At 38.8% G+C, this 27,618-nt stretch overlaps 1 protein-coding gene and 1 long non-coding RNA gene across 7 annotated transcripts in view; one reads left to right on the forward strand and one right to left on the reverse strand.

Annotated features, from left to right (window-relative positions):
* LOC133541887 (uncharacterized) overlaps nt 1-24,446 on the forward strand; it is a 135,949-nt gene extending 111,503 nt beyond the window's left edge. The window contains exon 3 of the long non-coding RNA XR_009804000.1: nt 24,383-24,446. This is a non-coding gene — a long non-coding RNA (uncharacterized LOC133541887). The remainder of the gene's footprint in view (nt 1-24,382) is intronic.
* Nucleotides 1-27,618, reverse strand: part of caskin1 (CASK interacting protein 1) — a 258,191-nt gene that overhangs the window by 169,392 nt on the left and 61,181 nt on the right. The window lies entirely within an intron of this gene.

The following is a 27,618-nucleotide window of genomic DNA, read 5'->3' on the forward strand; positions in this document are numbered from 1 at the left end:
TATATATATATATATATATATATATATATATATATATATATATATATATATACCCCTTTTTCCCTTTGGGGTCGCGGGGGGCGCTGGTGCCTATCTCAGCCACATTCGGGCAGAAGGCGGGTACACCCTGGACAAGTCGCCACACACACACAAACATATATATATATGTATATATTTACACACACTGTTCTTCAACATGGTTCGCAAAAAAATGCATAGTTAGGCAGAGATTCTCATAAAAATCAATGTAAACATTAGCCTCGACACATTTTTTTGCGCACCATGTTCAAGAACCAATTAAAGTCGTAAATGGAGGTTCCACTGTATATGATTGCATTAGTGCTTTATTTGATCTGAAATGATTACTGGCAATAAGTTGGGGGACAGTATAGTGTATGTCCAGCAAAATGTGTCATCAGCCCAGGCCTGGTCACACAGTGGTGCAGTTATTGCCATCATTCCGTACTGGAATAGAGGTTCACCTCTTGGCCTTTACAATTTATAAGGATGATGTCATTTTAGGATGTTTCCTTTTCTGCTCTCACTTGAACAAACCTATGGAGTCTTAATCAAGCTGCCAGCTGGATCATCAAGATTGTTAGGCCGTCTTTTGTCTGTAGACGCATGTTCGTCAAACTAATAATAATAATAATAACTGCTATAGCAGTTATTATTATTAATGTTGCTATAGCAACATTAATACGGCCACAACGACAACTCTTGCTGACCTACTGCCCTCGGTTATGGCACCATTCCCAAAGTATGTGGGCTCTATTGATAACCTCACTAACAACTTTGACGACGCCCTGCGCGAAACCATTGATAACATAGCACCGCTAAAGTTAAAAAAGGCTCCAAAAAAGCGTACCCCGTGGTTTACAGAAGAAACTAGAGCTCAGAAATTATTATGTAGAAAGCTGGAATGCAAATGGCGCACGACTAAACTTGAGGTGCACCATCAAGCATGGAGTGATAGTATAGTAATTTATAAACACATGCTTACCTTAGCTAAAGCTAAATATTACTCAAATCTCATCCACCGTAATAAAAACGATCCTAAATTTTTGTTTAGTACGGTAGCATCGCTAACCCAACAAGGGACCCCTTCCAGTAGCTCCACCCACTCAGCTGATGACTTTATGCAATTCTTTAGTAAGAAAATTGAAGTCATTAGAAAGGAGATTCAAGACAATGCGTCCCAGCTACAACGGGGTTCTATTAACACTGATACGATTGTATATACGGCGGATACTGCCCTCCAAAATAGTTTCTCTCGTTTTGAGGAAATAACATTAGAGGAATTGTTACAACGTGTAAATGGAATAAAACAAACAACATGTTTACTTGACCCTCTTCCTGGGAAACTGATCAAGGAGCTCTTTGTATTATTAGGTCCATCAGTGCTAAATATTATAAACTTATCACTTTCCTTGGGCACTGTTCCCCTAGCATTCAAAAAAGCGGTTATTCATCCTCTCCTTAAAAGACCTAACCTCGATCCTGACCTCATGGTAAACTACCGACCGGTGTCTCACCTTCCCTTTATTTAAAAAATCCTCAAAAAAATTGTTGCGGAGCAGTTAAATGAACACTTAGCGTCTAACAGTCTATGTGAAACCTTTCAATCTGGTTTCAGAGCAAATCACTCCACGGACACCCTCGCAAAAATGACTAATGATCTAATGCTAACGATGGATTCTGATTCGTCATCTATGTTGCTGCTCCTCGATCTTAGCGCTGCTTTCGATACCGTCGATCATAATATTTTATTAGAACGTATCAAAACACGAATTGGTATGTCAGACTTAGCCCTGTCTTGGTTTAACTCTTATCTTACTGATAGGATGCAGTGCGTCTCCCATAACAATGTGACCTCGGACTACGTTAAGGTAACGTGTGGAGTTCCCCGGGGTTCGGTCCTTGGCCCTGCACTCTTCAGTATCTACATGCTGCCGCTAGGTGACATCATACGCAAATACGGTGTTAGCTTTCACTGTTATGCTGATGACACCCAACTCTACATGCCCCTAAAGCTGACCAACACGCCGGACTGTAGTCAGTTGGAAGCGTGTCTTAATGAAATTAAACAATGGATGTCCGCTAACTTTTTGCAACTCAACGGCAAAAAAACGGAAATGCTGATTATCGGTCCTGCTAGACACCGACCTCTATTTAATAATACAACTCTAACATTTGACAACCAAACAATTAAACAAGGCGACTCGGTAAAGAATTTGGGTGTTATCTTTGACCCAACTCTCTCCTTTGAGTGACACATTAAAAGCGTTACTAAAACGGCCTTCTTTCATCTCTGTAATATCGGTAAAATTCGCTCCATTCTGTCCACTAAAGACGCTGAGATCATTATCCATGCGTTTGTTACGTCTCGCCTCGACTACTGTAACGTATTATTTTCGGGTCTCCCCATGTCTAGCATTAAAAGATTACAGTTGGTTCAAATTGAGGCTGCTAGACTTTTGACAAGAACAAGAAAGTTTGATCATATTACACCTGTACTGGCTCACCTGCACTGGCTTCCTGTGCACTTAAGATGTGACTTTAAGGTTTTACTACTTACGTATAAAATACTACACGGTCTAGCTTCATCCTATCTTGCCGATTGTATTGTACCATATGTCCCGGCAAGAAATCTGCGTTCAAAGGACTCCGGGTTATTAGTGATTCCCAAAGCCCCAAAAAAGTCTGCGGGCTATAGAGCGTTTTCATTTCGGGCTCCAGTACTCTGGAATGCCCTCCCGGTAACAGTTCGAGATGCCACCTCAGTAGAAGCATTTAAGTCTCACCTTAAAACTCATTTGTATACTCTAGCCTTTAAATAGACTCCCTTTTTAGACCAGTTGATCTGCCGTTTCTTTCCTTTTTCTCCTATGTCCCACTCTCCCTTGTGGAGGGGGTCCGGTCCGATCCGGTGGCCATGTACTGCTCGCCTGTGTATCGGCTGGGGACATCTCTGCGCTGCTGATCCGCCTCCGCTTGGGATGTTTTCCTGCTGGCTCCGCTGTGAACGGGACTCTCACTGCTGTGTTGGATCCGCTTTGGACTGGACTCTTGCGACTGTGTTGGATCCATTATGGATTGAACTTTCACAGTATCATGTTGGACCCGCTCGACATCCATTGCTTTCCTCCTCTCCAAGGTTCTCATAGTCATCATTGTCACCGACTTCCCACTGGGTGTGAGTTTTCCTTGCCCCTTATGTGGGCCTACCGAGGATGTCGTAGTGGTTTGTGTTGTGGTTTGTGCAGCCCTTTGAGACACTAGTGATTTAGGGCTATATAAGTAAACATTGATTGATTGATTGATAGAATACAGCTTGTTGACCACCTTGAGCAGGACCACCTCCACATACTGTAGCAGCAGAAGCATCTGGATGGTTTCTTTCTAATATTTATCATTTTATTATTAAACCTACCTAATCATTTTGAAGCAATGCTGCCAATAATTTAATTAAACTGAAGAAGACATTAATGTATTGATTGTCAAGGCCTGTAAGACATCCAACTGTGGGTATTGCAACAGCTAGAGTTGGAAGTGAACCGGCATTATTTTGTTACCTAGCAACAGCTTTCTCACCCGCTATCAAGGTTATCTCCCTGGTGGATAACATTTGTCAAAGCACACACACACATTTTCTTGTATTTGTTACCTTCTGGAGACCTGAGAAAAATGCCTACCTCGTTAGGACCACCCATTCCAGATATATAAAAAAAAATATTTACAACATTGATAATATATATATACTATGCAAATATATAAAAAGTAAGCTTTTAGTTAATTAATTATTTATTTATTTTTTTCGTAACTGGTTTTTAAACTTCATTATTTACTTGAAGTTATTACAGTATGTCTTTCTATACATATACATTTGATTTTTTTTAATTAATTTTAGCCAAACGAAGCACATCTCAATTTCTTACACACACTTGTTATTACATGTGTTGGCCAGAGGGGGAGCACTTCAAATGTTTACACACACTTGTTATTTCATATATTGACCAGAGGGGGAGCACTTTTAAAACCGACACAAAGTCAATTAGAAAAATCCCTCCTTTTTTGGACCACCCTAATGTTGATAGATTTCACCACCAGGGGTACAAATGAGACATTCTCTATTAGATGCAATGCTTTTCCGTATTGGGACCATGATTTATGTCCTAACTTCTTCACCGGTCCTCATATGGAAGGTACTTTTCCTTGTTAGTGTCTCAAGAAGGATACAAGATCTCACACACACACACACACACACACACACACACACACACACACATACAGAGGTTTAAATGCCATGAACATTGTTCAAAACCAGCATTTGCTAATCTGTTTATTTATTTTCCGTCAGTAGGACCATTAGAACTTCTGTTTATAGGCATTTTCTCATCTTTCCTTCCATTAAGGATCACATGAGACATATTTGTATAACAATGATAACAACAAGATTACAGATCATCTGATAGAGGTGCCAAAACACCCGTGGTTATAGACTAGGAATGTAACAATTACCGGTATCACCGTATTTTTTGGATTATAAATCACCCCGGAGTACACGGCAGTAGCCTATAGCATATAGCAGTTAGCATTCCATGACCCACAATGCATTTCTGCCATGACCCTCCCCTGCCGAATTCTTATTGGTTGACGTGTGTGTGATGATTGCTGACATTTTCTTCGTCTCTTCCGCGAATGAGATAAATAATATTATTTGATATTTTACGGTAATGTGTTAATAAATTCACACATAAGTCGCTCCGGAGTATAAGTCGCACCCCCGGCCAAACTATGAAAAAAACTGCGACTTATAGTCCGAAAAATACGGTAATAATAAACCGCGGAAAACTCTGAAAAACTGTTTTAAATTAAAATCATGCTAAAACCTGATATGATATGCACTTTTCCTTCAAATAAATATTGAAGTACTAACAAATAAAACAATACAAGGTTTTAGTTTTGGTGTTTTATCTGTCAGTCAATCATACAAAACATGAAAAAAGTGTTTTTTTTTAACAGTGTGTCTCTTTATTTTACTTTTTTTTTTTCATAAATAATAATAATCAAGCGGGTTCCACTGTAAATAATAATGTATTGAAAAGCTGCGTGAAAGGTTAAACTCTTTGCCCCTGCTGCGTGTCATTTTAGGCCCCCCCTTGTCTTTAATCGTCGTGCTATTATTTCAAACGCAAATTGTTGGAATTCCCATTACTCAGCCGTGTCTGAATATAGGACATTGCTGAAGGAGATAGCATGTGACGCCCTCCCTCATCTTTACTGTCTGTGCTGTTTAATATCATCCATAATGCCATGAGTGACACCTCTTAACAGAAGGAACAAGAGGTCAACTGCGGCCCTTCGGCTCGGCCTTAGAGAAGCATGTATAAATCCTGCTGTGACGCTCGGGTCGCATAACGGAGATAATTTGGTGTGTGCCCAAGATGCAGAAAGGAAGAAACGTGCAGGTAAAAAGGAATTGAATGGCTAGAATAAACAAAAGGCGAGTGCCGCTAGGAAGGGCACTAAAGCATAGGGAACGCTATGCAAAACGAAACTGAACTGATTAGGCTATGACAAAATGGAATGCTGGAGAACAGCAAAAACCCTCGGATGAAAACGTGCAGCAGGAGAAGTGTCCACAATGGATCAACATACATGACAAAGGCTAGCAGCAAAGGCTCAACTAAAAATAGCAATGATTACAAAATGAAAACAGCTGTGAGAAAAAGGCTTGCGGGAACACACAAACAAAAATGGATGAAGGGACAAAATAAGTGCGCTAAACCGAAACTAAGACACTAAACACGGTCGAACAAACTGGTGTGACAGATAATGACCCCTGCGGAGAAACACACAAGTCATGACTACACCTGTTTAAATGGTCGGATTCCAAAAAAAAGTATTATGTAAAGCATAGGTCCAAACTTCAACCCACGTCTTAAATTCGGCCCGCAAGACGTCATGAGTTTAATCAGAAATTTAGACCGCTGGATGTTTTCCAGTTAGTGTAAAATTTATGACAATCTTCGTGCCACGATTTTTACATCCATTTGTGGAGAATGTGAGTAATTCAGTATTGTGTATTGCAGTGCACATAGCAGAGCATTTACTAACAGGACACAATTCACACAACCTTCCCTAGTCACGGCACAACAAAATTTAAATTGCAACCAACACAAAAAGTCAACACACACAACAGAAAATAACACAACTTGCTCACTGAACTTTGATGGTATTATAAAGAAAAAAAAGTCCATGTACCAATGTAAAATCAAAATAATAAATCCACTACAATGCATGATGGGAAAATGCAAAACACTCTACGCTTGTTCATGTTTAGCGCATTTGAGCTGCTTGATATTCCTGATTGATTACAAAACTTTAGGGAGGTCGTCACACGGAAGTAAACAAGATAGGAGACGAACTATACCCATTATATATAAATACAGTACGTATATATGTGTATATATATATATATAGCAACACGTGACAAAGAAGTTGGGAAAGGTGGCAATAAATACTGATAAAGTTGAGGATTGCTCATCAAACACTTATTTGGAACATCCCACAGGTGTGCAGGCTAATTGGGAACAGGTGGGTGCCATGATTGGGTATAAAAACAGCTTCCCAAAAAATGCTCAGTCTTTCACAAGAAAGGATGGGGCGAGGTACACCCCTTTGTACACAACTGCATGAGCAAATAGTGAAACAGTTTAAGAACAACGTTTCTCAAAGTGCAAATGCAAGAAATTTAGGGATTTCAACATCTACGGTCCATAATATTATCACAAGGTTCAGAGAATCTGGAGAAATCACGCCACGTAAACGGCATGGCCGGAAACCAACATTGAATGACCGAGATCCCTCAGACGGCACTGTATCAAAAACCGACATCAATCTCTAAAGTATATCACCACATGGGCTCAGGAACACTTCAGAAAACCACTGTCACTAAATACAGTTGGTCACTACATCTGTAAGTGCAAGTTAAAGCTCTACTATACAAAACGAAAGCCATTTATCAACAACATCCTGAAACGTCGCCGACTTCTCTGGGCCCGAGATCATCTAAGATGGACTGATGCAAAGTGGAAAAGTGTTCTGTGGTCTGATGAGTCCACATTTAAAATTTTTGGGGGAAATATTGGACATCGTGTCATTCGGACCAAAGGGGAAGCGAACCATCAAGACTGTTATCGACTCAAAGTTCAAAAGCCAGCATCTGTGATGGTATGGGGGTGTATTAGTGCCCAAGGCATGGGTAACTTACACATCTGAGAAGGCACCATTAATGCTGAAAGGTACATACAGGTTTTGGAACAACCTATGCTGCCATCTAAGCGCCGTCTTTTTTATGGACGCCCCTGCTTATTTCAGCAAGACAATGCCAAGCCACATTCAGCACGTTTTACAACAGCGTGGCTTCGTAAAAAAAGAGTGCGGGTACTTTCCTGGCCCGCCTGCAGTCCAGACCTGTCTCCCATCGAAAATGTGTGGCGCATTATGAAGCGTAAAATACGACAGCGGAGACCCCAGACTGTTGAACGACTGAAGCTCTACATAAAACAAGAATGGGAAAGAATTCCACTTTCAAAGCTTCAACAATTAGTTTCCTCAGTTCCCAAACGTTTATTGAGTGCTGTTAAAAGAAAAGGTGATGTAACATAGTGGTGAACATGCCCTTTCCCAACTACTTTGGCACGTGTTGCAGCCATTAAATTCTAAGTTAATTATTATTTGCAAAAAAAAAAAATGTTTATTAGTTTGAACATCAAATATCTTGTCTTTGTAGTGCATTCAACAGAATATGGGTTTAAAAGGATTTGTAAATCATTGTATTTCGTTTATATTTACATCTGACACAATTTCCCAACTCATATGGAAATGGGGTTTATATATATATATATCCATCCATCCATTTTCTACCGCTTATTCCCTTTCGGGGTCGCGGGGGGCGCTGGCGCCTATCTCAGCTACAATCGGGCGGAAGGCGGGGTACACCCTAGACAAGTCGCCACCTCATCACAGGGCCAACACAGATAGACAGACAACATTCACACCCACATTCACACACTATATATATATATATATATATATATATATATATATATATATATATATATATATATATATATATATACTCGACCACAGTTTTTTAGCCCAATGCGGCCCCCAAGTCAAAAAGTTTGGACACTCCGGATGTAAAGATAAATAACTTTCAGTTTCTAAAGGCTTTAATCTAAGTAAATGTAACATGTGTGCTGTACAGATCTTCACAGTCATGTCAAAAATGGAATTACAATTTGGTAATGGGTGTGCAAGACGACCCTACCACCATATTTACTGTTCAGTAAAAATATCCCAACACACCAGACAAAATCCGGCTGTGTTGGGTACAGCTAAGCCGATGTGTATTGACTTGAGAGGATCTCATTATAGTCAGATTAAGCTCTGTGGTGCGGCGTAGACGGTGTGCCAGTGACGGGGAGATGAAAGTGCTGAAACCTCCTAGAAAAACACATCATTAGAGATAAAATAAAGAGAGAGAGGGGAAAGACTGTCATTAAAATGTGAAAATAAACACAGTTTGTTTTCTGCTCAGCTGAATGTAGAGGCATTGTGTGCAAAACACCCCTTTTAGGCTGTGATTATTACTCATGTGCTGTATTGCTTGTAACCACGGTAATAATAACATTATTTCCTTATGTCTTGTTTCTAACAATCTCAATAGGAAAGTATCGATACCACGGGCAGTCTGCAGTATCGGATCGATACTAGCATTTATAATCTCTTTCATTTTTTTAAGTTGTTTTGTTCATCGTGATGGGTATGATTTACAATTTAACAATGCAAAATCGGAAGTTCAGAAAAAATGCCAGTGCCCATCGTACACACAAACACACACATTCTTGTATTTGTTACCATCTTGAGACCTTCTTAAAATGCCTACGGCTTTAGGACCACCCTTTCTAGATATATAAAGATTTGTATTTACAACATTAATAATATATAAAAACTATGGACCTCTAAAAAGGTAAGCTTTTAGTTATTTTTTCCCCCTCAAATTTTTGGTTCGTAATTGTTTTTTTATCTTCATTATTTACTTTGGGACCACCCCAATGTTGATAGATTTCACCACCAGGGGTGCAAATGAAACATTCTCTATTAGATGCAATGGTTTTCTGTATTGGGACCATGATTTGATTGATTGATTGAATTTGATTGAAACTTTTATTAGTAGATTGCACAGTACAGTACATATTCCGTACAATTGACCACTAAATGGTAACACCCGAATAAGGTTTTCAACTTGTTTAAATCGGGGTCTACGTTAATCAATTCATGGTAAATGCATTTATGTCCTAACATGTTCACCTGTCCTCATATGGAAGGAACTTTTCCTTGTTGATGTTTCAAGACGGGTAGAAATAGAAGAAAACACACACACACACACAAACACAAACACACGCTTACGCACACACACACACACACACACACACACACACACACATATTCTTGTATTTACTGCCTTCTTGCCTCTTATGCTTACCTCTTTAGGAACACCCTTTCTAGATATATAAAGATTTGTATTTAAAACATTAATAATGTATACAAACTATGTAAATATGAAAAGGTAAGCTTTTAGTTATTTTTTTTGATTTTTAATTTTTTGTTTGTAATTGGTTTTTAATCTTCCGAATGTAATTCGTTATTACAGTAGGTCGCTGTATAGGTATTTATTTTATGGTTTTGTTTATTATTTCGGCCAAAGGGGGCGCATTTAATTCCTTACACACATTTGTTATTACATATGTTGGCCAGAGGGGGAGCACTTCAAATTTTTAAACACACTTGTTATTTCATATGTTACTTTTAAAACCGACAAACAGTCAATTTGAAAAATCCCTCCTTTTTCGGACCACCCTAATTTGATAGATTTCACCACTAGGAGTGCAAAGGAGACATTCTCTATTAGATGTAATGGTTTTCTGTATTGGGACCATGATTTATGTCCTAACATGTTCACCGGTCCTCATATGGAAGGAACTTTTCCTTGTTGATGTTTCAAGACGGGTAGAAATAGAAGAAAACACACACACACACACACACACACACACACACACTCACACACACACACACACACATATTCTTGTATTTACTGCCTTCTTGCCTCTTATGCTTACCTCTTTAGGAACACCCTTTCTAGATATATACAGATTTGTATTTAAAACATTAATAATGTATACAAACTATGTAAATATGAAAAGGTAAGCTTTTAGTTATTTTTTTTTATTTTTAATTTTTTGTTTGTAATTGGTTTTTAATCTTCCTTATGTAATTCGTTATTACAGTAGGTCGCTGTATAGATATTTATTTTATGGTTTTGTTTATTGTTTCGGCCAAAGGGGGCGCATTTAATTCCTTACACACATTTGTTATTACATATGTTGGCCAGAGGGGGAGCACTTCAAATTTTTAAACACACTTGTTATTTCATATGTTACTTTTAAAACCGACAAACAGTCAATTTGAAAAATCCCTCCTTTTTCGGACCACCCTAATTTGATAGATTTCACCACTAGGAGTGCAAAGGAGACATTCTCTATTAGATGTAATGGTTTTCTGTATTGGGACCATGATTTATGTCCTAACTTGTTCACCGGTCCTCATATGGAAGGTACTTTTTCCTTGTTGATGTCTCAAGAAGGGTAAAAACACACAAACACACACGTTCTTGTATTTGTTGCCTTCTTGCCTCTGAAAAACGCTTACCTATTTAAGACCACCCTTTCTAGATATATAAAGATTTGTATTTACAGCATTAATAATATATACAAACTATGGAAATGTGAAAAAGGTAAGCTTTTAGGTATTTAAAAAAATAATGTTTGTAATTGTTTTTTAATCTTCATTATTTACTTCAAGTTATTACAGTATGTCTTTATATACATATTTATTATTTTGTTTTGTTTATTATTTCGGCCAAAGGGGGCGCATTTAAATTTCTTACACACATTTGTTATTACATATGTTGGCCAGAGGGGGAGCACTTCAAATTTTTACACACACGTTTGTTATTTCATGTATTACTTTTAAAGCCAACACACAGTCAATTTGAAAAATCCCTCCTTTTTGGGACCACCCTAATTTTGATAGATTTCACCACCAGGGGTACAAATGAGGCATTCTCTATTAGATGCAATGGTTTTCTGTATTGGGACCATGATTTATGTCCTAACTTGTTCACCGGTACTCATATGGAAGGTACTTTTTCTTGTTGATGTCTCAAGAAGGGTAGAAATACAAGAACACACACACACACACACACACACACACACACACACACACACACACACACACACACACACTGAACACCACAGTTATAGTCTGTGTTTCCGAGCACATGCTGAGCACAAACACAACTATCCATGCAGACGGGCTCCTGAGTCATTTGCATTTGCAAAACAAAACAAACTAATTAGGGTACAACATGACTAACACCTTGAGGTCATTTTAGTCACAGGATGCTATTATGACTTCCTGTCACTAGCTTTCTTTAATCATGACTGTTCCTGTGCATAAGGGGGAGAGCAAGGGGCTTAAAAAGGAAAGAAAAATGTGAACTTTTTAGCTATTCAGTTCTGGACAGTGGCTTTTAACTTTAATTAAAAAATATCGGAACACACTTTATCCTGCACACAGACATACAAGTGGTTTTGCAATAAAGCAATACAACTATCTATATAAAATACTTGAATGCCCACCCAGAGACCAGTACCGCCAATTGGATACCCTTGGTTCAGTTCAAGTATGCTGCTCACGAGAGATGTGCCGATATCAGTGAAAAAGTTCATGATCGGTTCATTCCGATTAATGCCAGTTTATGCCGATCACAAATGTCGATCCCCCCCGGCACTTCACGTTCATATGTGAGTCAAGGCGGGTGGCCAAATACTTTTGGCAATACAGTGTAGTTTTAGCCACCTCAACTTGATCGTCTCCATGCCAAAGAGCAGCAAATCTACTCGAGTTCCTCGCCTCGTCTCTGACGGTGAGTCTGGCCAGCCTGCGGAAGAAAAGACATTTCCAGCAATCTCGCTCTTCCGGTCACTACCCAAAGCTCGTGACCGTAGGTGAAGCTGGGAACGTCAATCGACCAGCAAATCAAGAGCTGTGCCTTACGGCTCAGCTCTCTCTTCACCGCATTACTGCCCATGCTGCGCCGGTTCACCTGACAATTACGCAATAGGTGAGGCTACAGTAGACAAACACGGTATATTGCCAAAAGTATCCGGCCACCTGCCTTGACTCACATATGAACTTGAAGTGCCATCCCATTCCTAACCCATAGGGTTCAATATGATGCCGGTCCAGCTTTTGCAGCTATTAGAGCTTCAACTCTTCTGGAAAGGCTGTCCACAAGGTTGCGGAGTGTGTTTATAGGAATTTTCCACCATTCTTCCAAAAGCACATTGGTGAGGTCACACATTGATGTTGGTGGACAAGGCATGGCTCTCAGTCTCTGTTCTAATTCATCCCAAAGGTGTTCTATCGGGTTCAGGTCAGGACTCTGTGCAGGCCAGTCAAGTTCATCCACACCAGACTAACTTGAAACAACACCAAGAAATAGGTGTTGAGTGAAGTTTAAGAAGTGAAGACTGAAGCACAGACTCTGTCATACATGTCTTTATGGACCTTGCTTTGTGCACTGGTGCACAGTCATGTTGGAAGAGGAAGGGGCCCGCTCCAAACTGTTACCACAGGGTTGGGAGCATGGAATTGTCCAAAATGTCTTGGTATCCTGGATCATTCAAAGTTCCTTTCACTGGAACTAAGGGGCCAAGCCCAACTCCTGAAAAACAACCCCACACCATCATTCCTCCTGCACCAAATTTTTACCCTCAGCACATTGCAGTCCAAAATGTACCGTTCTCCTGGCAACCTCCAAACCCAGACTCGTCCATCAGAAATTTCACAACTGTATTTGTTGCACAGGTGGCATCCTATGACAGTTCCACTCTGGTTTGTAGAAACAGTGTCCATGCCTAAGTGATTGATTTTATACACCTGGGGCCGGGCCAAGTGATGTATTTACATTTATTGATTAGGACACCTGATTCTGATCATTTGGATGGATGGCCAAATACTTTTGGCAATTTAGTGAATATTGTGCGGCGTACTCCAGGGATCAATATTAGGACCAACATTGTTCAATCTGGACTAAATTTAGATAGGACTTAAAGTTACAACAAGTAACAACAGAAGAAATGAATACATTAAAAAAAGATGGTGTGACCAAAACAGACTATCCTTCAATCTCGGTAAAACTAAAATAATGCTATTCGGTAACAATAGAATGGAAAGTCAAACATAAATACAAATTGGACTAGACATTGACAGGGTAAAAGAAAAAAAATGGTTGGGTGTAATGATAGATTAGAAAATGACTGGAAATCTCATATAAAAAATATACAACATTAAGTGGAAATAATTACTTCAATAATGAATAAAGGAAAATATGTTTTAGACCAAAAAATACTTCATATTCTCTACTGCTCGCTAGTTGTGCAGAAAAATGAGGCCATAACTACAAAAGTACGCTTTGTTCACTAATTGTGTTGGAAAATAGTTCAGTTAGAATAATACATAATGTTGGGTATAGATAACATACAAAACTTTTATTTATTGAATCAAAAATATTTAAATGTAATGATTTGGTGCATTTACCAACAGTGAAATAACAGAAAACATGTTTTATAGGGGTGTAACGGTACACAAAAATTTCGGTTCGGTACGCACCTCGGTTCAGAGGTCACGGTTCGGTTAATTTTCGGTACAGTAAGAAAACAACAAGATATACATTTTTGGGTTATTTATTTACCAAATTTGCAAAATCTTCCACCAAAAATATTTTCCTTAGTGGAATATTTGATGTGAAGTAATCGGAAACTTAGCTGTGTCAATAATTCATAATAACATTGATTTTGATTCATTTTTATGTTTTGAGCAATGACAGTTTGAAAAAAAAAAAAACAGCTTTGTTTTATCAGTCAACGTTGCAACTTTTTCTAAATTACATTTAGCCTTTAAGCTTTTTTATTCCACTTTTGTTTTTGTTTATTTTAATATTATTTTTAGAATGTGCCGTGGGCCTTTAAAACATTTACTGTGGGCCGCAAATGGCCTCCGGGGCACACTTTTCACACCGCTACTATAGATAATAAAAAATAAAATCTGATACATCTATGGGTAAAAAGCAGAGCCTGGCGACGCATGCGCGTTTCTCATAACTCTCTCGCTCTCTCTGTCTCTGCCTCTCCCTTACGAATGTTGCTGCACACAATTTGTTTTGTTTTTAACCCCTTTTTAACCCTGAACGTACATTGAAAATACATGCAACCCTAACTTAAAATGACATTTGAGGCCTTTAAGAAACTCCACCCGGACAGCCCCGCAAAAGAGGACATATCCGGTGAAAAGAGGAGGTATGGTCAGTTTATCGTAGCTCAGTCGCTGCTAGCCTGCCATGTGTTGTTGTTTTTTTGATTGATTGAAACTTATATTAGTAGATTGCACAGTACAGTGCATATTCCGTACAATTGACCACTAAATGGTAACACCCGAATAAGTTTTTCAACTTGTTTAAGTAGGGGTCCACGTAAATCAATTCATGGTGCCTCGGTGTGCATTGTTTACACAACGTGCGGTGCGCTACTTAATATGTCCGTGTGGAACTCGTTCGGTACGCCTCAAATATACATACCATTACACCCTTAATATTTTATACTCTAGTTTCTTCAAAATAGCCACCCTTTGCTCTGATTACTGCTTTGCACACTCCTGGCATTCTCTCCATGAGCTAACTCCTTCAAGACTGTTGGAAAACCATTTCAGGTGACTACCTCTCAACATCCACAGAATGCCAAGAGTGTGCAAAGCAGTAATCAGAGCAAAGGGTGGCTATTTTGAAGAAACTAGAACATAAAACATGTTTTCAGTTATTTCACCTTTTTTTGTTAAGTACATAACTCCACATTCGTTCATTCATAGTTGTGATGCCTTCAGTGACAATCTACAATGTAAATAGTCATGAAAATAAGGAAAACCGCATTGAATGAGAAGGTGTGTCTTAACTTTTGGCCTGTACTGTATATTTTCGGCCAAACCTACTCTAACTGTTATGTTGGATCCACTATGGACTGGACTTTCACAATATCTTGTTAGACCCGCTCGACATCCATTGCTTTTGGTCTCCCCTAGAGGTGGGGGTTAGCCCACATATGCGGTCCTCTCCAAGTTTCTCATAGTCATTGTCATCGACGTCCCACTGGGGTGAGTTTTTCCTTGCCCTTATGTGTCGTTGTGGCTTGTGCAGCCCTTTGAGACACTTGTGATTTAGGGCTATATAAATAAACATTGATTGATTGATGACCTATGCCGCATATATCCGTTGAAATCATCGGATATCGGTAAGAAAGCCAAAATCCTGCCTTTGTAGTTTTTTCTAACAATAGCAAATTTGTTTACCTAAAACACAATTTTACAGAATATCAAACACACAACTGTGCAATTCGATACTAGTCCAAGTGCAGTTTCCCTGTGCAACATTTTGCAATTAGGCCATACCATCTCAGGAGTCCAATCAATGGAAAATCGTTTCCAAGCGGGACATTAAACGGACCTTGCAAGAGTTTCCTAATGACGGCAGAAAAGAAGAAAGAGGGATCGCTTGAAAATGCCAAGACAATGTCAGAGTAAGAGAAGGAGGAGGGAGAGGAAATGGTGCAATCACTAGAGTGGAAACAAGGAGCGAATTCCAAAGGTGATGAATTCATCATAAGTGTCAGTGATCACGGCCAGGAGCAAGTCAGCACTGGATTGTCATCACAGACTGCACGTCGGCAAAACCACAACAAATCCCAACCTTACTACAACTCTTTAGACTACAAAATGCTTGCTCCATCTACACCACAGGTGTCAAACTCAATGCCCGGGGGCCACATCTGGCCCGCCACAACATTTTATCTGGCTCGCAAACAGCTGGAAATGATGTGTCAATAAAGTACTAAATATTTTCTCACTTATTGTAATAAGATTTTTTTAATTTTGACCGAAAAAATATAAGTACTCTGGTTGTACGGCATACCCGTATCAATATAGTACCGTGATACTAATGAATCATATTTGGTATTATACTGACTCTGAAATATACCGCTACTTCTAAATCGTTAATCCTACCCTCCATGGCGACAAGTAAAGTAAGTTTATCGCAAGTAGCAATATCACTGGAGGAAGAGGAATAGCTAAACACGCTTCACTACACACCGTAGCTCACTGGCGTCAAAATGTAAACAAACGGCATTGGTGGATCTACACTTAACATCCACTTGAATGATACTAGGTAAGGAGTGTATCTAGTTGATACTATTATCATTACGGTGATATTTTTTGGCATCAGAACATCTTCTTTTGTTTTTCTTAAATGTATATTATGTTTATAAACTCAGGAAATACGTCCCTGGACACATGAAGACTTTGAATATGACCAATGTATGATCCTGTAACTACTTGGTATCGGATTGATACCCAAATTTGTGGTATCATCCAAAACTACTGTGAAGTATCAAACAACCGAATAATAAATGATTGTTACATTTTTACAGAAGTGTAAATAGAACATGTTAAAAGAGAAACTAAGCAGATATTAACAATAAATGAACAAGTAGATTAATAATACATTTTTACAGCTCGTGGCGCAGTGGTAGAGTGGCCGTGCGCAACCCGAGCGTCCCCAGTTCAATTCCCACCTAGTACCAACCTCGTCACGTCCGTTGTGTCCTGAGCAAGACACTTCACCCTTGCTCCTGATGGGTGCTGGTTAGCGCCTTGCATGGCAGCTCCCTCCATCAGTGTGTGAATGGGTAAATGTGGAAGTAGTGTCAAAGCACTTTGAGTACCTTGAAGGTAGAAAAGCGCTATACAAGTACAACCCATTTATCATTTAAAAAAAAAATACTACTAATAATAATGTTGACAAAATAATAGGTGTATAAATGACACAATATGTTACTGCATATGTCAGCAGACTAATTAGGAGCCTTTGTTTGTTTACTCACACTAAAAGACAAGTTGTGTAGTATGTTCACTATTTTATTTAAGGACAAACTTGCAATAATAAACATATGTTTAATGTACCATTTTTTGTGGTCCCCTTTATTTAGAAAAGTACCGAAAAGTATCGAAATAATTTTGGTACCGGTATCCGTACCAAAACAATTCTGTTGATTGAGGTGCCAGTTTTTGACTGTAAAATCTGTGGTTATTGTTTTTCACGGTGTTTAACTGTAAACGGAAAGACAGTACATTTGTGTTTACAGTAGAAAAAATGGCAGTTAAGTTGTCAGGATAAAAAATAACTGTTTTTTTCATTCACAATATAATGTTGTAAAAACCAATGTAAATTTAACACAAAAATCTGGCAACTAACAGTACCACTAACTTTTTACGTTAGTGGTACTGTTATTCCATTTACCGTAAAATGTTGTAATAATAAATAAAACAACACTACTTTACAGTAAAATGTTGTAAATGTAAAGATTTACTGTGAAATCGACAGTTTACTTAAAACAAATTATATAATGAATAATGAAATCCAGAGGCAACTTCATAGATTATTCTCTGTTACAAGCGGCCCTCTGATGGCAGCCATAACTGCCATGTGGCCCTCAATGAAAACCAGTTTGACAAAGTTGATCTCGACCATATGTGTCAAACTCAAGGCCTGGGGGCCAGATCTGGCCCGCCACATCATTTTATAAAGCCCCTGAAAGCCGAAGAAAAAATTGCGTCAAAAAACTACTTGTGTCTTTTCTTACTAAACATTCGTTTTTTTCCATTTTGCATTAAAAATTATAAATATACCGTATTTTTCAGATTATAAATCGCTCCGGAGTATACGTCGCACCGGCCGAAAATGCATAATAAAGAAGGAAAAAAACATATACGTCGCACTGGAGTATAAGTCATATTTTTGGGAGAAATGTATTTGATAAACTCCAACACCAAGAATAGACATTTGAAAGGCAAATTAAAATAAATAAAGAATAGTGAACAACAGGCTGAATAAGTGTACGTTATATGACGCATAAATAACCAACTGAGAAGGTGCCTGGTATGTTAACGTAACATATTATGGTGTCATTCAAATAACTAACATACAGAACATGCTATACGTTTACCAAACAATCTGTCACTGCTAATCCATAAATCCGATGAAATCTTCATTGCTTCTAAACAACTCTGCCAACTCCAAAGGTATGCGGCGCTTCCTCTTGTCGTTTTCTGCTGCATATTTCACTACGTCCAGCTTGTAATCTGCAGTACATGATTTCCTTTTCGGTCAAATTTTTGTTCAGCCCTTCTCAGTTTCATAAGTTACCGCCAACGATGAAATTATCCATCTTAATAGCTACAGCAGTAGCATATAGCATATAGCAGTTAGCATCCCATGACCCACAATGCACTTCTGCCATGACCCTCCCCCGCCAAATTCTTATTGGTTGACGTGTGTGTGACGATTGCTGACGTGTGTGTGACGATTGCTGACATTTTCTTTGTCTCTTCCGCGAATGAGATAAATAATATTATTTGATATTTAATGTGTTAATAATTTCACACATAAGTCGCTCCCGAGTATAAGTCACACCCCCGGCTAAACTATAAAAAAAATTGCGATTTATAATCCGAAAAATACGGTACTGCATCAAATTGCATACATTTTAAATTGTTAATGTAATGCATGATTTGGAAAGACTATTGTGTAATTATACTTTTCAAATCATTAGTTTTTGTTAAAATAATAATAAATACTTCCATATCTGCTGGACATATGATTTGAAAGCAAGTTATCCATCAAAGTGTACAGTGTAAAAATGACAACACATTTTATGGTAAAATGTATGGGTTGCAATTGTTTGACTGTTTTATCTACAGTTGTTGTTTTTACGGTGTATTACTTTAAATGGTATCACAGTTTTTTATCGTAAAAAAACGGTAGAATTTAAAATACAGTAGCCAGAATAAAAGAAAAACCAAACAGTGGTACTGTTTTTCCAATTACATTAATATGTAGTAAAAACCACAGTCCATTTTACAGAAAAATTCTGGCGACAAAGCTTCCAGTATTTTACCGTAAAAAACAGTTTTTCCATTTATCTTATATGTTGTAAAAAAAAAAAAAAATCTTTACATTTTACAGCAAAAAGTGGCAACTCAGTTACCATAATTTCACGGTAAGATATACATTTTTTTTTTTTTTACAGAGTATGTAAAATAGTAATAAAACAATAAAAACAAATTTATACATTATTTGCAGTTTCAAGTGGCCCTCTGAGGGCAATTATAACTGCATTGTGGCCCTCAATGAGGCTGACACCCCTGATCTAGACTATAGAAATATAGAAACCCTGATGGAGATAAAGTGGGATGGGAGAATGTATGCTCTTTTTTGTAAAGGTCCTAACGCCTTGGGGGTGGCAATAAAGGCCAACAAGGTGTGTGTGTGTGTGTGTGTGTGTGGGTGCAGTAAATCTCCACATATGGAAGACAGACTATTTGGATCTTTGACAGGCAGTGTTGGAGATATTTAAAACCCTGCAAGGATGAATCTTGGTGCAAACCATCTTGAGTCCCATCCCGAGATTAAAGGGGAACTGCACTTTTTTATTGGGATTTTGCCTATTGTTCACAATCATTATGAGCAAGAAGAGGACAGAAGTTTTTTGGGTGGTTTTTGTGTTCTAACATCAAAATCAGCTCGTTCTCGGTGGATAGCAATGCAGCTAATGGGATTTGATTGATTGATTGATTGAGACATTTATTAGTAGATTGCACATAGGGCTGGGCGATATTGCCTTTTTAAAATATCTGTTCAGGCCATATCACGATATATATTTCCATATTTTGAGTTAGCCTTGAATGAACACTTGATGCATATAATCACAGCAGTATGATGATTCTATGTGTCTACATTAAAACATTCTTCTTCAGACTGCATTAATATATGCTCATTTTAAACTTTCATGCAGAGAGGGAAATCACAAATAAGTCAATTGACCAAAACAGTTTTTATTAAACAGTTATTAAGCAGTGGCACAAACATTCAGAGGTGGGTAGTAATGCGCTACATTTACTCCGTTACATCTACTTGAGTCACTTTTGGGATAAATTGTACTTCTAAGAGTAGTTTTTATGCAACATACTTTTACTTTTACTTGAGTATATTCATAGAGAAGAAACGCTATCTTTACTCCGCTCCATTTAGCTACAATCAGCTCGCTACTCGCTACTTTTTTTTTATCGATCTGTTAAAGCACGGTTTGTTTGTTTTGATTTTGTCGGACACGCATTCAAAGTAGGATTACGCATGCCTGCGTTTCACCAATAAAATGCAGTCACTGGTGACGTTGGACCAATCAAACAGAGCCAGGCGGTCACATGACCGTCACATTTGAAAAACTTATTGGGGTGTTACCATTTAGTGGTCAATTGTAGGGAATATGTACTTTACTGTGCAATCTAATAATAAAAGTTTCAATCAATCAATCAATGAATGTCTACTGAGCCTATGGTGCTGTTAAGTTATTGTGGCTCAATTTGCCTTAATTTTTTTTATTTTAATGTATTACTATTTAATATATATTATTGTTTTAGTGGCTTAAGAGATATTCCTGGCTGTGAATTTGTTTATTGCTATTTTTATATTTTTGTGCATTACTTGTTGCCGTCATCATTAAACAAACAGGTTACTCATCAGTTACTCAGTACTTGAGTAGTTTTTTCACAACATACTTTTTACTTTTCCTCAAGTAAATATTTGGGTGACTACTCCTTACTTTTACTTGAGTAATAAATCTCTAAAGTAACAGTACTCTTACTTGAGTACAATTTCTGGCTACTTTACCCACGTCTGCAAACATGTCATTTCCAAAACAGAAAGTGCAAGATTGTCAGAAACACGGGGTTTGAATTCACGACCTACCGATTAGCCGTAAAAGCTAACTATGGCGAGATATAAGCTAGCTTCGACGTCAGCACGAAATGCATTTGAGTTCGTAATGCACAACACTGCGATAAGTCTCAGAAAGCTTACTAGCTTACTGAGACTCTTATTTTGTTAGCGCAGGCAGGATGAAGCAGCGCTTTAATCGTGAAGGCAGGAACCGTGCAGTCAGTCTTCAGAGTTTTGACGGCAGGTGCGGAGCAAGAGTCTGTTGGAAAAAAAAGGGTTTCTCGCCTTCCTGTCGGTCATTTTTTCTTAATAATGATCTGGCAGCAGCCAGCGTCATCTAACTAGTGAAGGTCAATCAAGTGACGTCTTGGTGATGATTGATGATCGCTAACTTTTTGGTCTGTTTTTAATGCCTGTCTGGCGGTCGACTGACAAACCCTCCACCCTCGACTGCTAGCTCGCCAGCGACGTAACGTGCACCCCTGGTTTAGAGTAATGATTGTACTAGTGTGAAATATTCCTTCGATGTACAATTTTGGGTTCATAAACATGAATTCCATGGGGAACACATTAACCAGAACGCACCTGGGTAGAGTTTGGGTTATTTCATACTAAATCCTGGAATCCTGGAATTTTACAAAGGGAGTCCGTACAATTATACCCTCCTTGGCCAAGGAGTCCATTCAGACCCGAGCCACAAAAATGTCTTTTCAAGCCGAGCCCATTTCTTGCTGGCTAGCTGAGGTTACGTACTTTATTCAAAAGGTGAAAGATGTGCAGAGGTCAGTCCCGCTGGTTGAAATAACACCACTCCTTATAACACAAAATCTTCCTTGGCGTCTTCTGCTCTCCTACCTTGTGTTTGTCAGCTGACGTGTGCCAGAGTACACAAGCGAGGAGATTACTTGATACTTTTTTAGATCTAACGTCTTTAAGGACCATCAATGCTGACCACAACTCCATTCCTCTAGTCAGGAGGCTTTTTGAATTCAATCTTGCTTGTTTGTATTCTACATGCTGTCCTATGGTTGTCCCGATACCAAAATGTCTTTTGATACTTTTTAATACTTTTCTAAATAAAAGGGACCACAAAAAAATGGCATTATTGGTTTTATTTTAACAAAAAATCTTAGGGTACATTAAACATATGTTTATTATTGCAAGTTTGTCCTTAAATAAAATAGTGAACATACAAGACAACTTGTATTTTGGTAGTAAATTAATAAACAAAGGCTCCTAATTAGTCTGCTGACATATGCAGTAACATATTGTGTCATTTATCTACCTATTATTTTGTGAACATTATGAGGGACAAGCGGTAGAAAATGAATTATTAATCTACTTGTTCATTTACTGTCAATATCTGCTTATTTTATATATTAACATGTTTTATCTACACTTCTGTTAAAATGTAATAATCACTTATTCTTCTGTTGTTTGATACTTTACATTAGTTTTGGATGATACCACAAATTTAGGTATCGACCCGATACCAAGTAGTTACAGGATCATACATTGGTCATATTCAAAGTCCTCATGTGTCCAGGGGCATATTTCCTGAGTTTATAAACATAATATGATTTTTTTTTAAAGAAAAAAAGATTTTGGGATGGTAAAGAAATATTGATGTAATCATAGTAGTATCGACTTGATACGCTCTTTTACTTGGTATCATTACAGTGGATGTCAGGTATAGATCCACCCATGGCATTTGTTTACATTGTGACGCGGGTGAGCTATAGTATCCTCCTACGGTGTGTAGTGAAGCATGTTTAGCTATTCTTCGTCCTGCAGGGATGATACTTGTAAGAAACTTACCTTATTTGTCGCTATGGAGACAAGGATTAGTGATTTAAAAGTAGCTAAAACATTGCCGACGGACATTAGCCACTAACGAGCTAGCCATGTCTTAAAGCACCTCTTCCTGAGGGTGTTTCAGTGTTATAACTTCACCTTTATTGTTAGTTTTTAAGCCAAAATGCGTCCGTTCTCCCTTTTCTGTCTACACACTGTGTCTGCTTGTAAGTACCCTGTGATCGTGCGCTGCCGAACATGCTCCTCTGCTCGTAAAACCAGCAATGACACAAAATGACGATGACGGCGGTGTAAGAGAGTACGGAAGTGGTACTTTTCAGAGACAGTATAGTACTGAATATGATTCATTAGTATCGCGGTACTATACTAATACCGGTATACCGTACAACCCTACTAGATATGCTATTGTGGCGCGGTATAGCTCGGTTGGTAGAGTGGCCGTGCCAGCAACTTGAGGGTCGCAGGTTCGATCCCCGCTTCCGCCATCCTAGTCACTGCCATTGTGTCCTTGGGCAAGACACTTTCCCCACCTGCTCCCAGTGCCACCCACACTGGTTCAAATGTAAAAATTTGATAATTGGTTTCACTATGTAAAGCGCTTTGAGTCATTAGAGAAAAAGCGCTATATTAATATAATTCACTTCACATTGTACTTGGTATCATTACAGTGGATGTCAGGTGTGGAATCACCCATGGCATTTGTTTACATTCAAGCACGCTAGCTTTTGTTAGCGGTGACGCGGGTGAGCTATTGTATCCTCCTACAGTGTGCAGTGAAGCATGTTTAGCTATTCCTCGTCCTGCAGGGATGATGCTTGTAAGAAACATACTTTATTTGTCACCATGAAGGCGAAGATTAGTGATTTAGAAGTAGCTAAAACACTGCCGACTGCGGATGGCCATTAGCTGCTAGCTAGCTAGCCATGTCTTAAAACACCTCTTCCTGAGGGTGTTTCAGTGTTATAACTTCACCTTTATCGTAATTTTTTTGGCCAAAATGCGTCCGTTCTCCCTTTTCTGTGTACACACTGTCTGCATGTAAGTACTCCGTGATCGTGCGCTGCCGAACATGCTCCTCTGCTCGTAAAACCAGCAATGTCATGATGTGACGATGCTCCGTCATGCCCGTTAAAAAAAAAAAAAAAAAAAAAATTAGAACCTGTGCTTTTCAAACGGAGTATAGTACCGTTTTTGATTCATTAGTACCGCGATACTGTACTAGTAGCGGTATACCATACAACCCTACTGGAAACCTGTTCCAGCAAAATGGAGACAAAGCTACTGCGGTGACAAAGTGATTAGCTCCAGCGTGGAGGACTGCTGTGCACCAGCTCGACTACTTTGGCCTCTAACTGCCTCTGCGAGGCCTTTGTCTCTCTGATGACATCACAGATCATGAGAAGCTCCAGAAGGCCTTTTGATGCCTGAGACTGTCAGCAATGTTGCTCTCAAGTGGCCCACACTGTCCCACTGCATGACTCATCCTCATCCTGCCCGGCTCACGCAACTACAGGCTCCTCCATCTGTTCACAGCTCTCCTCTCTTTTTTAGATCCACTCTTCCAGTACTTTCCCATCTTTGCTGACATGTCACTGCTCATCTTCCACCTCTGCAGGCAAGTAAACTCCCCTTCATTGTCTTCTCTTGCTGACATTTTTTGCTGGTTAGTTGTGTCACTGCTTGTTGTTAACCTGCATTTTCACCACGACTACGTCGAAAATATTTAAACTCGAAATTGTTTTGTTATCAGTTTGACACCAAATAGGTCGGCCACCTGCCGGGATAAGATTGGTCAATCATTCTCGAAGTGTTTAGCAGAGGGTTAAGTAGAAAAAAGTAATTCTGGACTATAAGCCTGCTCTGTGGCCTTGTGGTTAGAGTCTGTCCTGAGATCCAAAGATTCAATCAATCAAAGTTAATTTATATAGCCCTAAATCACGGGTGTCTCAAAGGGCTGCACAAGCCACAACGACATCAGATTCCACAACAGGGCAAGAAAAAAAGAGATTGGTAGGTCGTGAGTTCAAACCCTGGCCGAGTCATACCAAAGACTATAAAAAGGGGACCCATTACCTCTCTGTTTGGCATTCAGCATCAAGGGTTGGAATTGGGGGTTAAATCACCAAAATGATTCCCGAGCGCCGCCACCGCTGCTGCTCACTGCTCCCCTCACCCCCCTGTGGGGGTGGAACAAGGGGATGGGTCAAATGCAGAGGGTAATTTCACCACACCTAGTGTGTGTGTGACTATCAGTAGTACTTTAACTTAATAAGCCGCTGCTTTTTTCTGACGCTTTGAACCTAGCGGCTTATAAAACGGTGTGGCTAATTTAAGACCCCCCCCCCACTAATTCCCATAATGTTTTGGGTTCAATAATTGGTTTCTATGGCACCATCTTTTGGACGAGTTGAAAGTATACTTCTTGTCCTGCCTTAAACCCAAAGTAAAACTGTCCATAGCATTTCTGCTTGAACGGATTCCTCATTCATGATTTCAGACAACGTTTGTACTTACTTACTAAACCGTAAATTCCGAACTATAAGCTGTTCATTGTTTTTGTATTATTTGATCCCTGCAGCTTATAAAACGGTGCGGCTAATTTATGATCCCCCGCTAATTTCCATAATGTTTTGTGTTTAATAACTGTGTTCTGTGGCGCCATCTTTTGGACTAGTTGAAAGTGTACTTCTTGTCTTGCCATAAACCCAAAGTAAATGCGTCCATAGCATTTCTGCTTGAACAGATTCCTTATTCATGACTTCAGACAATATTTGTACTTATTACTAAACCGTAAATTCGGGACTATAAGACGTTCATTTTTTTTTTTCGTACACTTTGATCCCTGGGGTTTATAAAATTGTGCGGCTAATTTATGATTTCCCCGCTAATTGCCATGTTTTGTGTTCAATAATTGTGTTCTGTGGCGCCATCTTTTGTCCACTTTGATCTCAGCTGCTTATAAAATGGTGCGGAAAATTAATGGATTTTGGGTGGGGGGGGCTCGCTTATTTCCACAATGTTTTGCGTTCAATAATTTTCATTAAACCCAAGCAGAGGACCGAAATGGTGTGTTATTGTTTGTGCTTTGGCGCCATCTTTTGGACGAGTCCCCTCACTGCAGTTACTGCGAGTTGTTTTGCCTTAAACCGAAAGTAAAAGTGACCATGGCGTTTTTATTCCAAATGATTCTTCATTCATCACTCCAAACGTTTGTAAGTTTTACAATATAACTAAAACAATTCATACTTACTAAACCCTCTCATGTGTGATGTCTGTAGGAGTGTTTTCATGCTTATTTGTATGCGTTATCGTAATGCAACAAAGCTCGCGTCGTTAGCATTAGCTAGTGTGCTAATAGGTCTAAAAGTGTCTGTGTTCATATTGTTAGTGGCGACCTTTTTGTATTGTTTCAGTTCCGTAAATTCACCAAAACGTCACCGGGAGTTATTGAGTCGGTTTTAGCTGATTGGATATCTAGCTTCTGCAGCTAGTAGGTCTATGAGGATGACTTCTGTTTTGTTTGATCAGCCGTTTTACTGCCATGTTACAGACGCTGTTTGGAAACAATTAAGGTATGTAAATAAACATTTACAAAAGATTTTGGTGGAAATAAATGTTACAACATATATATGCGCAGCTTATAGTCTAATGACTAATATATGGACAAAAAAATGTTTGCTTAAATTTGGTAGGTGCGCACTTTAACACACATGCACACAAAAAGACACATTCAGGTACACGTGACGGTGACGTCAGTGGTCCCTGAAGTGTCACAGTAGTGAATTCAGCAGAGAGACTCTCAAACCAGACTCCAGATATAGCTCAAGAGAATCAGGCTGCCGCACTGAGCCTGTGAGCAGGCTTTTGCACACAAAAGACAAGTCGTAAGACTATGAAATAAGTACATCGGTGGGCTGTTCAGAATCAGTGTATTTCAGTGCTATCTGTTATTTTGCAACTTTTTAGGTTCAAACCATGTCGACACAAACACAAATACTTCAGGGTTTTAAAATATTATTGAGTATATAGCCAATATACGATTTAATGATTAATATTTGGTCGACGGTAGAGCTTTTAATATTATTATTATAATGTGATAATCAGGGCTGGGCGATATTGCCTTTTTTTAATATCTCGATATTTTTAGGCCATGTTACGATATACAATATATATCTCCATATTTTGCCTTAGCCTTGAATGAACACTTGATACATATAATCACAGCAGTATGATGATTTTATGTGTCTACATTAAAACATTCTTGTTCATACTGCATTGATATATGCTCATTTTAAACTTTCATGCAGAGAGGGAAATCACAACTAAGTCAATTGACCAAAACTGCATTTACTAAACAGTTATTAAGCAGTGGCACAAACATTCATGTCATTTCCAAAACGGAAAGTGCAAGATTGTCAGAGACATTTTAAAACAAGCTATTACTGCACTTTTGTGCATGATGTCACTAAGATGACATAACAAAACAACACTAAATTAGAGTGCACTTTTTGTACAGAACGCCATTACAATAGTTTAAAACAATTCAAGTGCACTTTTGTGCATGATGTCACACCCATCCATCCATTTTCTACCGCTTATTCCCTTTTGGGGTCGCGGGGGGCGCTGGCGCCTATCTCAGCTACAATCGGGCGGAAGGCGGGGTACACCCTGGACAAGTTGCCACCTCATCGCAGGGCCAACACAGATAGACAGACAACATTCACACTCACATTCACACACTAGGGACCATTTAGTGTTGCCAATCAACCTATCCCCAGGTGCATGTC

The sequence above is a fragment of the Nerophis ophidion genome, linkage group LG23 (assembly GCF_033978795.1).
Source record: "Nerophis ophidion isolate RoL-2023_Sa linkage group LG23, RoL_Noph_v1.0, whole genome shotgun sequence".
Taxonomy (NCBI): Eukaryota; Metazoa; Chordata; class Actinopteri; order Syngnathiformes; family Syngnathidae; genus Nerophis; species Nerophis ophidion.